General features: G+C 37.2%; 1 long non-coding RNA gene across 1 annotated transcript; it reads right to left on the bottom strand.

Moving 5' to 3' along the window:
* Positions 1–4,273: 4,273 nt before the first annotated feature.
* Positions 4,274–8,850, bottom strand: LOC135155533 (uncharacterized). Its single transcript, XR_010294687.1, has 4 exons — positions 8,785–8,850; positions 6,328–6,494; positions 5,469–5,586; positions 4,274–4,516 (listed from the first exon to the last, which is right to left on the bottom strand). It is a non-coding gene; the product is annotated as an uncharacterized LOC135155533 (long non-coding RNA).
* Positions 8,851–10,096: the final 1,246 nt, after the last annotated feature.

The raw sequence follows: 10,096 nt of genomic DNA, 5'->3' as shown, positions 1-10,096 counted from the left end.
TTCAATTCTCAAGAAATTTATTTTTGAATGCTCTTAGAAATGCAACTTTTATACTCCATTTTTACACAAAGTCCTTACCGTGGGGGGTCCCACACCCTCTCCCGCTCGATCGCTTCGGTATATCTCACGCTGTCAAAAATATTGTGCCCCCTTCGGGATTTTGCCCCCCTAAACTGACTGAAAGTGTTCTGGCGCGCCTGTTTTTTATATATACCCTTAACGAGTGCACGCGCGGCCCGCGTCCAAAACTGAAAAAAATTGAAACGCGTTTTTTTCCCCAGTGGTCACGCGTGTGTACAGCAATATATTTGACTGCCCCCCCGGGCGTTTCTCAGTGACTGATCAGTGGAATGAACTTTTTTTATCATGACCTCCGGTAGGCCCATGCACGATCTGACCCAAATCTGGCACTACCTCCTATAGTCAGATTTATGAAATCAACTTGTAAGTTTATCCCCTCGCGCACGGCGGTATGTCTATTATGTAGGGAGTTTAATTTAGTTGGATCAATCTCTGTTCGTATGGAAGGTTTTTTTTTTTACCGGTCGGATCGAGGAGGGAAGGAGAAGAAGGCAATGAGAAAAAGAAGAAGAATATGGAGAAGAAGGAGAAAAGGGGGATCGAGGAGGAGAAGAAGAAGGAGGAGGACTGAAAAGAAGAAGGAGAAGGGAGGAGGATAATTAAGAAGAAGAATAAAAAAGAATAAGAAGAGCGGGAGGAAGAAGAAGAAGACTAATGGGGCCGTTATTAGATTATTATTAGATTGCGTTAACATTATCTCTATAAATGAAATAAATTCAAAGATCGACCAATATTAGGCCTATATTTCCAACGGTTTACAGTATTCTTTGACTTAAGAAGAAAATGAACTGTTCTATTATCTCTATAACGATCAATATAGATAATCTAAGAACTCATGAAATAAACACTCACCATCTGTACCAATAGGGCCTGGGAATTATATTTATATTTTGCAATCCTCGGAAGCTCCCTTTTCTTCATATTCTGATTTTCCAATTTAGCTTTTGGCTCTACCTTCATTTCCCGTTTCTTTTTGCCTCTTTCTCCCATTTTCCCGTCATTCTTGCTCCGTGCCATTGAGACATATCTTTTGATTTTGTTTCCTCTCTTGCTAATCATGCTAATGTATTAGTATTTTATATTTTGTACTTCCTCACATGTTCTTCTTTCCTTCCTTTCCCGCTTTCCTTCCATCTTTCCTATTTATGTTCTTTATTTCTTTTCATTTTTCCCTTTTCTTTTCCACTTCCCCTTTCCTCTCTTTTTATCTTTCTTTCTTTCTTTTCTTTCCCTTTCCCTCAGTTCCCTTTCCCTTTCTCTCTTTTATTTCCCCGGTGAAATCCACCGGGGGGGGGGGGCAGCTTGCCCCGCCTGTTACGCCACTGCATCTGTGCGCCGTGACCTCATCAACCGTATAAAGGAAAGGAGGAAATATGACAATACCAGAAAATTTGTAGGTTTCTTTGAGACAGACCCTAGCTCAGCATTTTCTAGAGTGTATCCTCTTTCTTCCCCCGGTGCACCTCAACAATGCCAGTAAAGCCCAGCTCCACACCCCCACGCACATATTTTATACTTCATTCGCATCTCACACAACCCGCCAAAACCTCCTCAGCAACTTTTCTAAAAAAAGTGTCTGCATTCATTTTATACGATCTCCGACAAGAGAGGTTTTAGATTACCGGTAACAGTCGATAAGTTCAGTTCGTCGGTTGCACAGCGTTGGTACAGACGCCTTTTGCGGAGAATTCGAAAATGGCTGAAGAATTAAACAAGTAAGGAATTACATACTGTGATTTTTTATATTTTGTTCGAAGCTCGTTGAATCATTCTTGACACTCTTGCCTTTTAATTTATTACATGCAGTAATTTGCTGTGTTTGGTGTTTTTTTTTGTTAGACCAAACACAAGTCAAAAGGGCTGGGGCCCGCGGCCCACTGGCACTGCTGCAGCTGCATGCTGCAGTGGTTTGGTGGCCCTAGAAGAAAGTACGAGTACCCGGCACCCGTTACCGTACGGCTACGTCTACGACTGACGACGTTAATCCAGGAGTACTGGGGCCTGTTTCATGAGACATCATGATCCGAGATGAGCTTTACATAGGAACGTCCTAAGACCATTCTTCCGAGATAGGAAGATTGGTGACAAGTCAGCGCTTTACGTTTTACGAAGGCAATCTTGTCTTCCAATCCAAGTCCGCGACATCGTTTGATATCGAGACGATAGTATGGTTGGGCCTGGGGGTCCTAAAGCTGCGCGGGTCCTAAGGCTAAAGCTACGCACCACTCATCGCGCAAGCAGTTTTTAATGGCAAATGCGCACTTTGTGTGTGGAATTGTGACTGCAGAGTGACGAACAATTCCAATTCATTTTTTTTTCAAGAGGCTGCACTAAATCTCTAAATGCAGAGAAACCAATGGCCGTTTTGGAATTTCGGAGTTATAGTCACTTTAATTTCATATATCCTATAATAATGTGAACATATTTTATAAATTGAGGCACAGGAAATACAATTTTTTTGCATGATAAATCGAGTGCGTAGCTTGCCTTTAGGACCCCTTCTACATCGGGCGGCGAAATCAAGAGGTGTTCGGAAAACACAGCGGGATTTTCGTATTAGTGAGTTCTGTGATATTTTCTTCTTGGTCAATGATCTTTAGAATATGTGCCACAAATTAGTGAAAGATAATTTGTTCAAATATTGAAATTGGCATAGTTTTTATCATTTGAAAACAAAGTGCGTAGCTTTAGGTCCCCCCATCATACCGGTATGGTAGTGGATCGTAATATTACCAAACACTTTTCATGAATTCAATCATAATTCATATCAAACAATAATATTCTCATGAAATTCACCAAACTTTCACCATAAATACACAAATACCTACAAAATATATGTAAAAATTTTGCCGAAGTCGTTTTTCTTTTTTACGACATTAGCTTCGAATCGGACCCCTCTTTGCATGTGAAACATTTTGGTCACTTGAAAAAGGTATCGTATTACCGAACGTTTATTTTCTATGGGAAAAGTTGAGAAAACAAAATCACTGATGAGCTATTTTGACCATTTTAGAATATTAAGACTTTGAAAATGTGTTTTTGACCATTTTTCATCATCTTTCTTTTCAAGTTCCCTTTGGAAGGGTGTTGCAAAGTTTTGAGCGTATGAAATTATTTTCTGATGCGTACGATGCGCGCGTTCGGTAATACAAGGTCAGTCGGTAATACAATCACTCACTATACATGTATCCAAATAGTCTCCATCGTCACCTGAAGCCAGGCTGAACCTTTATTATGGAATGATAACTTTTCATAAAATCATATTTTACAATAAATTGCGATCAATTAATGTTTTATTTATTACAGTTTGTAGAATTGATGTATGGAGCTTACTTTATGAGGTAAGATGGGAAACAGCTTTAAAGATCCACAAATGTAATTGGATAAAATGGAAATTTTCATCATTTTCTTTATCTAGAACACATGCCCTATTAAGAGGACACCTTTCAGTGATATTTCAACGAAAGAGACCCTTGTCTGAAAAATGAAAATTTGAGTTAACTAAGTAATTTCAATATCCTGAATTTTATTGAATGATTAATAATTTCACATGATAATTTTGCAAACTATGCTTTTTTTTATTTGTTGAGGTAAAAAGAGGGTTTGAATGGAGTAAAGAAAATAATCGATAGCTTGAATTTTGAGTATTTTTTAGTGGTCATAATAATTATTCCAATGCCTTTGGATAGCAAACCTGGGGGGGCGTTTCATCAAACAATTAGTCGGTGGTTTTCTCCGACTAAATGTGATTTTCACCGACTAATTTCATTTTCACCGACAATTTTGCCATCACCGACTAAATTCCATTTCATGAAAATTTGTCGGTGATTTTCTCCGACAAATTATTGGAAACCACCGACTAATTTTGTCGGTGGCCTTTACCTACCGACAAAACTCATTTTCACCGACTAATCAGCCTTTTGTGGACCTTCGCAGCTAAAATTGATCAATTTCAGTTGATTTTCAATATAACATTTTAATAAATTGCTTATTTTTCATTTCATTAAGAAAATTCAAAGAAAATGTATTTATTTTTAGTCAATGACAAATAAAAAGTAGACATTTCAAGAATCATATTTTCATCTTTAAAACTATATTTTCATAAATATTAATCGATACATAGGAAACATCTTCAAATGTACACATTTTTTCAAACATAATTTTCTTCAACCCGAATAAATCATTGTGCATTTTTTAATCGATAATGTCTGATAATGTCTGAAAACTGTGGCTTCATTGACTTTTGTACAAGTTTTTCAATATTCATTAGTGTTGTTGGTGTTGCTGCTGTTGTCATCGTGGTTGCTGGAATTGCAATTGTTTTTGCTGCTGCTCTTGGTGTTGTTGGTGTGGTTGTTGTATCTCTTACTGCAGTTGTGGTTTCGGCTGCTGATGCTGTTGTTGCTCCTGCTGCTGTTCATGTTTATTGAAGTAACTGAAATGGAATAAATTTATAGAGCATGTGATATTCTATTAATAAAGATATTAATTTCCATCATTATTGATATCAAAGTCATTTATTCCTAATTTATCATTGTTAAAACTAACATTTTTTTATTTTTAATCTTTCAAATAATAACTTTAAGTTCTAAATGGTTAAAGTATTGTCACCAAAGCCTTATTAAACAACGAAAACAAACAAGTTAATAACAAAGAAATGCATAAGAAAATGATTAAAATGTACATGTATACACAATTGATTTTAATTAATGTCTTGGGTTTTTCTCATTGGTTTACCAAAGAAAGGGAGTCAAAATCCAAAATTATCACATTTGGTCTTTATTTCTTGATTTAGAGCAAAATGCTGATTTCATGCAAGAGTCATGTTATCATAAATATAAAAAAAACCAACATCAGGAGCAGCACCATACCTGCTGATTTCTGAAGTGAGTGCACAATCAACAGGCAAGATCCTGAGGCCCCCCCCCCTACCAAGATCATTTGAATTAGTGAGGTTTAATGACTGCTTCTGTAGTCATTACATTTATCTGATTTACACAGGCCTACAAGAGATATTAAAAAAAATTGTGTTCTTTTTGGGGTAATCTTCTGGTGTTCCTCCCTGACAAAGCAGATGGTGATGGTGTGTGAGTGTGGGGGGGGGGGTCTAATAGGAATGCAGAACAATGGAACATTCATTTACTACTTTGGCAATAGAAAGCAAGTCACACCATCTAGCATTGATTGATATTGGCTGTTTTACAACTGTCCAAGAAATATCACCATTAATAATTTAAGCATCTAAGCACTTATAGATGTCATTGTTTTCAAATATTGACTGGTAGAAGACCAAATAAAGAAGAGAACAGTACCGGTAATTAAATATTTTTTTAATGTGACTTTACTTTCTTTGCCAAAATGAGGCAGTAATAATTACGAGTGTTTACCTTACAAGTGACATCACATTTCCTGCCTTCTTGTCTGGCTCTCCTAAACCTTCAACCATTTATACTTGGGTAACTTTGTATCTCATGTCTGTCTGAAAAGTTTGGGTAAAGCCTCCACCTGAAGGAAAAATAGCATTGAAATAACTAATTAAAATATTTGCCATAATCTTGTATTTCTTCTCACATGTATATGTACATGTCTAAAACAGGAAATAAAACATCTTTTGATAACCATATAGAAGGGGGTAAATAAAGGGTTCAAGTTTTTATAATGTTAATCAAAAATAAAAACAATAATAAATGACATGCTCTGGCTGAGAAACTTAAATAGAGAAATTATTCCTCACAATGTAGCTTGTATGTACATACACATGAGAAAGTAGTGATAAATGGATTGAGGGGTGAGAGCAGGGGCTGCGGAAACAGGGGGGGGGGGTTGCATGTTAGCTGCAGGGTCAGCGGAACATTTTCTAAAGTGAGCGAGCTGACCATGCAAAATATAACCAGATGGTCATTTTCCATTTTTCACCCCCCCGCATTGTTTTCCAAAACCATGTACAAAAATGTAAAATTGACCATCTGCTAATGATTTTTTGCATGGTCAGTCCCCCCCCCCCCCACTTTCGGCTCACCCCCCTCACTTTTAAAACCGTTCTGCTGACCCTGCAGCTAACATGCAAAACAAACTGATTCTTTTATATGTCTTTCATGTTTATGTAATGTTTGCATTACAAACTTGGTCACAGTCTGATTTCATTGTCATTGATGTGGGTTTTAATGATTTAACATTCTGCAACCCCAAAAATATCCTTCATTATTTTATAATCATTATCACATTTTACTAGTCTACATGTGTTACCTGTGGTTGCATTTCAATCTCAGTATTTCTTCACCCATTGCCAAATCTTCTGCCACATGTTCATCAGATTGGCCGCTGGCACATTCCTTGCTGTAGTAGACCAGTCAGAGCCTAGCTTTCTAGTTCCAGACCCGTCTTCTTCTGCATATGGTTCAAATGTCCATAGTCTGAAATTAAAATATTAATAATATCACATTGTTATACATGTAGCAAAGAAAATATGTAGGTTTACAGTGATCATTGAAAAATACTGCACTTTCAATGAATATTGTTGACATTTCATAAAGGGGAATGATCAAATATACCAATAATTTTTCTTCTTTTATTATCCTGAAATTTCTAGAATTTACCAAAAATCGGTCAACAATTTATCCTTGTTAATTCATATAATTTTCACTTGATTATAAACAAGACGGTCATTAACACATTAACCATACAAAATAGTAAAACAGCTTTTTTAATAATTCTTTTTTTAATTAAAAAAAATAAAAATAAAAGTTTTTTTCTAACCCAGTAGCGCTTGGATACCTTGCCGGTTAAAAGCCACAATCAAATTAATTAAAAAATATGAATAGGCTCCTAATTCATAACTGCAGCAAATTGCATCCCCATCAAATTGTCAACTATTTCTGGACTGTGACCTTTGTTCAATGGAACTTTAATATGAGATTCAAGGCAGAAAAATATTTGGGATTGATGAGAGCTATCCATTGCATATTCTCCTATAATTTTTTCTAATGAAGAATGAAGAGACCTTTAACCTTTACATGCTATTTAAGGTTAGGTGTGACTAGACTCTAACTTTATGTGGTACAACAATATTTTTCAAAAAAAAAGATTAAGAGACATTATCAACAATAATTTAATTTATTAACTCCAATAACACCGATGCTATTGCAGATTCATGCTAAATACTAATTTGTCTAAAAAAATTGACTAAGAAAAAACAAAGGAAAACAAACTTCATAATCACACACAAATGAAGAGCATTATTTTGTCTCCCATCCAAATTGGACGATCAATCTTTTTTTTAAAAGGGAGCTATGCAATGGCTCATTTCACTTGGGTGCGCAAAGTCAAAGATAATTTAAGATAGATCTAGGCCTATAGGCTATACCAGTACGGCCACGGGCCGGGTGCACCATTTAAAACTTAGTTAGATCTAATAATTTTTTCATATCTAGATTTTAATTTTTATTGGGTGTGAACGTACCTCTGCCACAATCGCATCATCCCCCCCCTACCTCGAGCGAAGTTCATGCAGGCTCCACTCCACTTCACTACCGCTACACTACGCTCCACCTACCCGAACTTCGAGACCATGAACTCGATCGGATATTCCGAGTGACAAAAGGTGGGATGGGGAGAAAATACAAAATTCATGCAACATCATGATCTTTAAAAACAAGTAAAACTAATATTCTTACTCACACATATAAATATTAATGCGCTGCCGACTTCAAAACATCGCATGCAGGAGGTACCGGGTCTGGTCCGAGCTCGGACCCTCGCGCGCATGCGATGTTCTGAAATCGGCAGCGAATTATTAAGTGTGAGGAACTTCATGTTGGCTCTAAATCATCAATTTTGAGACTGATAGAAGCATGGAAAAGAAGTGAAACTTTGTGTAAAGTAAGAATATTAGTTTTACTTGTTTTTAAAGATCGTGATGTTGCATGAATTTTTTATTTTCTCCCCATAAAATCCCACCTTTTGTCACTCGGAATATCCGATCGAGATCATGGTCTCGAAGTTCGGGTAGGTGAAGCGTAGTGTAGCGGTAGTGACTAGTGAAGTGGAGTGGAGCCTGCACGAACTTCGCTCGAGGTACCCCCCCCCTGAATCCTCGCCAGCTGTCGAGAGCCTTCACTTCATTCGACTTGTGACTTGCTAAGGCTAAGCCTATATTAATAGTTGAGAACATCCACTTTACAAATTTACCACTCACACTATTACCATGTGATTTAGCTCCTGTTCAATTCCAATATCTGTAACACAGAATTAGGATGGCCCCATTGGATATGTGTACATTAACAATTGCACACGCTAGTTTGCCTGGTAATCAGATTCAAGGATATCCTCGACCACACCGAGCAACAAAATTAATACAAAACCAAAGGAAATGAAAAAATATGATTTGTAACACAGAATGACATAAAGGTAGAACAATATAAAGAATTCTCTTTGCAAAATTTATAAAATTGCAACCATGTGCGGATCATAAAAACGTGACAGTCGTGAGCCGTGTCGTTAGTTTGGGCTTGAGATAGTTCTACAGACACAGAAACACGGGTATGGGACTAGACTGGATTATGTACTGTCAAGTTTATTGATCGTATCGACAGGGGTCCTGCCAGAAGATCCTCTTTTCTTGTAATTCATTTGATAATTACGCACAACGAATAATTCAATCACCTTACATATAATATGAACGACATTTTGAAGGGTTTTACTTACGGTAAAATCCTCATTCACCTCTCCGGGGACCTTCGCTTCTACTTATTTCTTCGTTTCATTTCGAATCGCCGCGGCGAAAACATCAACCAATTTTACATTTTTTTCACGACTTTGGGAGTGGGCGTGGCCTAATTAGTCAGCGAACCTCGTTCAAGACGATTTGTAAAATAAAAATTCTCTGACAATAGTCAGAGGGGCTCCGAGAGTTTCATGAAATGCAATTTTTGTCAGCGCTGACTAAATTGTCAGCGCTGACAATTTTAGTCAGCGCTGACAGTTGTCGCGCGACAATATTGATGAAACACCCTCCTGTACCCACATCATGAAAATGAGAATAAGCAAACACAATCAGCATCATATACGGGGGGAAAATTGACAGTTCAATAAAGTTGAGGGGGATTTGAGGATATATTGCATGCAGCTATACTTTAGTCAAATTCATAAAAGACATCACCAATGTCTTCCAAATAGGCCTAGTATTTTTATTATGAAATATTTCTTCCTATTCGTTTAAAATGTTTAACAGTTTTATAGGCCCTAATATCTCTCCAACATTCACAAGAAAGCAAAGAAAAAAAATGATTTAGCATGTTTAGGAACATCTGTTTTTTTTTTCAATTTTTGCTGAACTTATAGAAACTTGTTGTCTCATTTTTACCATACAGTGTACATAAATTTTGTTTTCTTTAAAGGAGAACTATATTGATTATGAATGTGGTCTTATTATATGTCAATGGAAAGGTAATGATGTGGGGATTATCAGTGGGTCATTCAAAAATAAAGAAAATAATACATGAGGTGAAAATCGCCGATTAAAAAACGCTCAAAATGCCTCTCCGAAATATGCCTCGCATCGGTCTCTGAATTGACTTGAATTTGATGACGTCACTTTCTGTACGAGATGCGTGATTGGCTCTCCCACGTGAAGCTCCACTTGCATGCAAAACCTGTTGCGAGGGTACGTTTTCTCCACACTGTCACTGAATACTTCGATCACGAAATGAAAGAAAACCCAGAATTTTATCTAGATTTGGATTTTCAAATTGATGATTTTGAAGATGAAGAGAATGATGATGAAATGAACAACAAAGTGACGTAGTTGGAGGTAAATTGGGGGAATTACGCCGATGATGATGAGTCGGACAATTCAACTTGCAACACGATCACATGCTGATTCGCTACCTAACTCATGCAGCTGCTAAGTGCTAGCTACACCGCGCGGGCCAAATTGAATTCATGAAAATCATGAATTACCACACTCAGGGCCGTAGCTAGAGGGGGGGGGGGGGTATGGGGGGGTGTGACACCCCCC

Source organism: Lytechinus pictus, chromosome 1 (genome assembly GCF_037042905.1).
Source record: "Lytechinus pictus isolate F3 Inbred chromosome 1, Lp3.0, whole genome shotgun sequence".
Classification (NCBI taxonomy): Eukaryota; Metazoa; Echinodermata; class Echinoidea; order Temnopleuroida; family Toxopneustidae; genus Lytechinus; species Lytechinus pictus.
The sequence above is the reverse complement of the archived record's forward strand: the minus strand, read 5'-3'. Positions and strand labels throughout refer to the sequence as shown.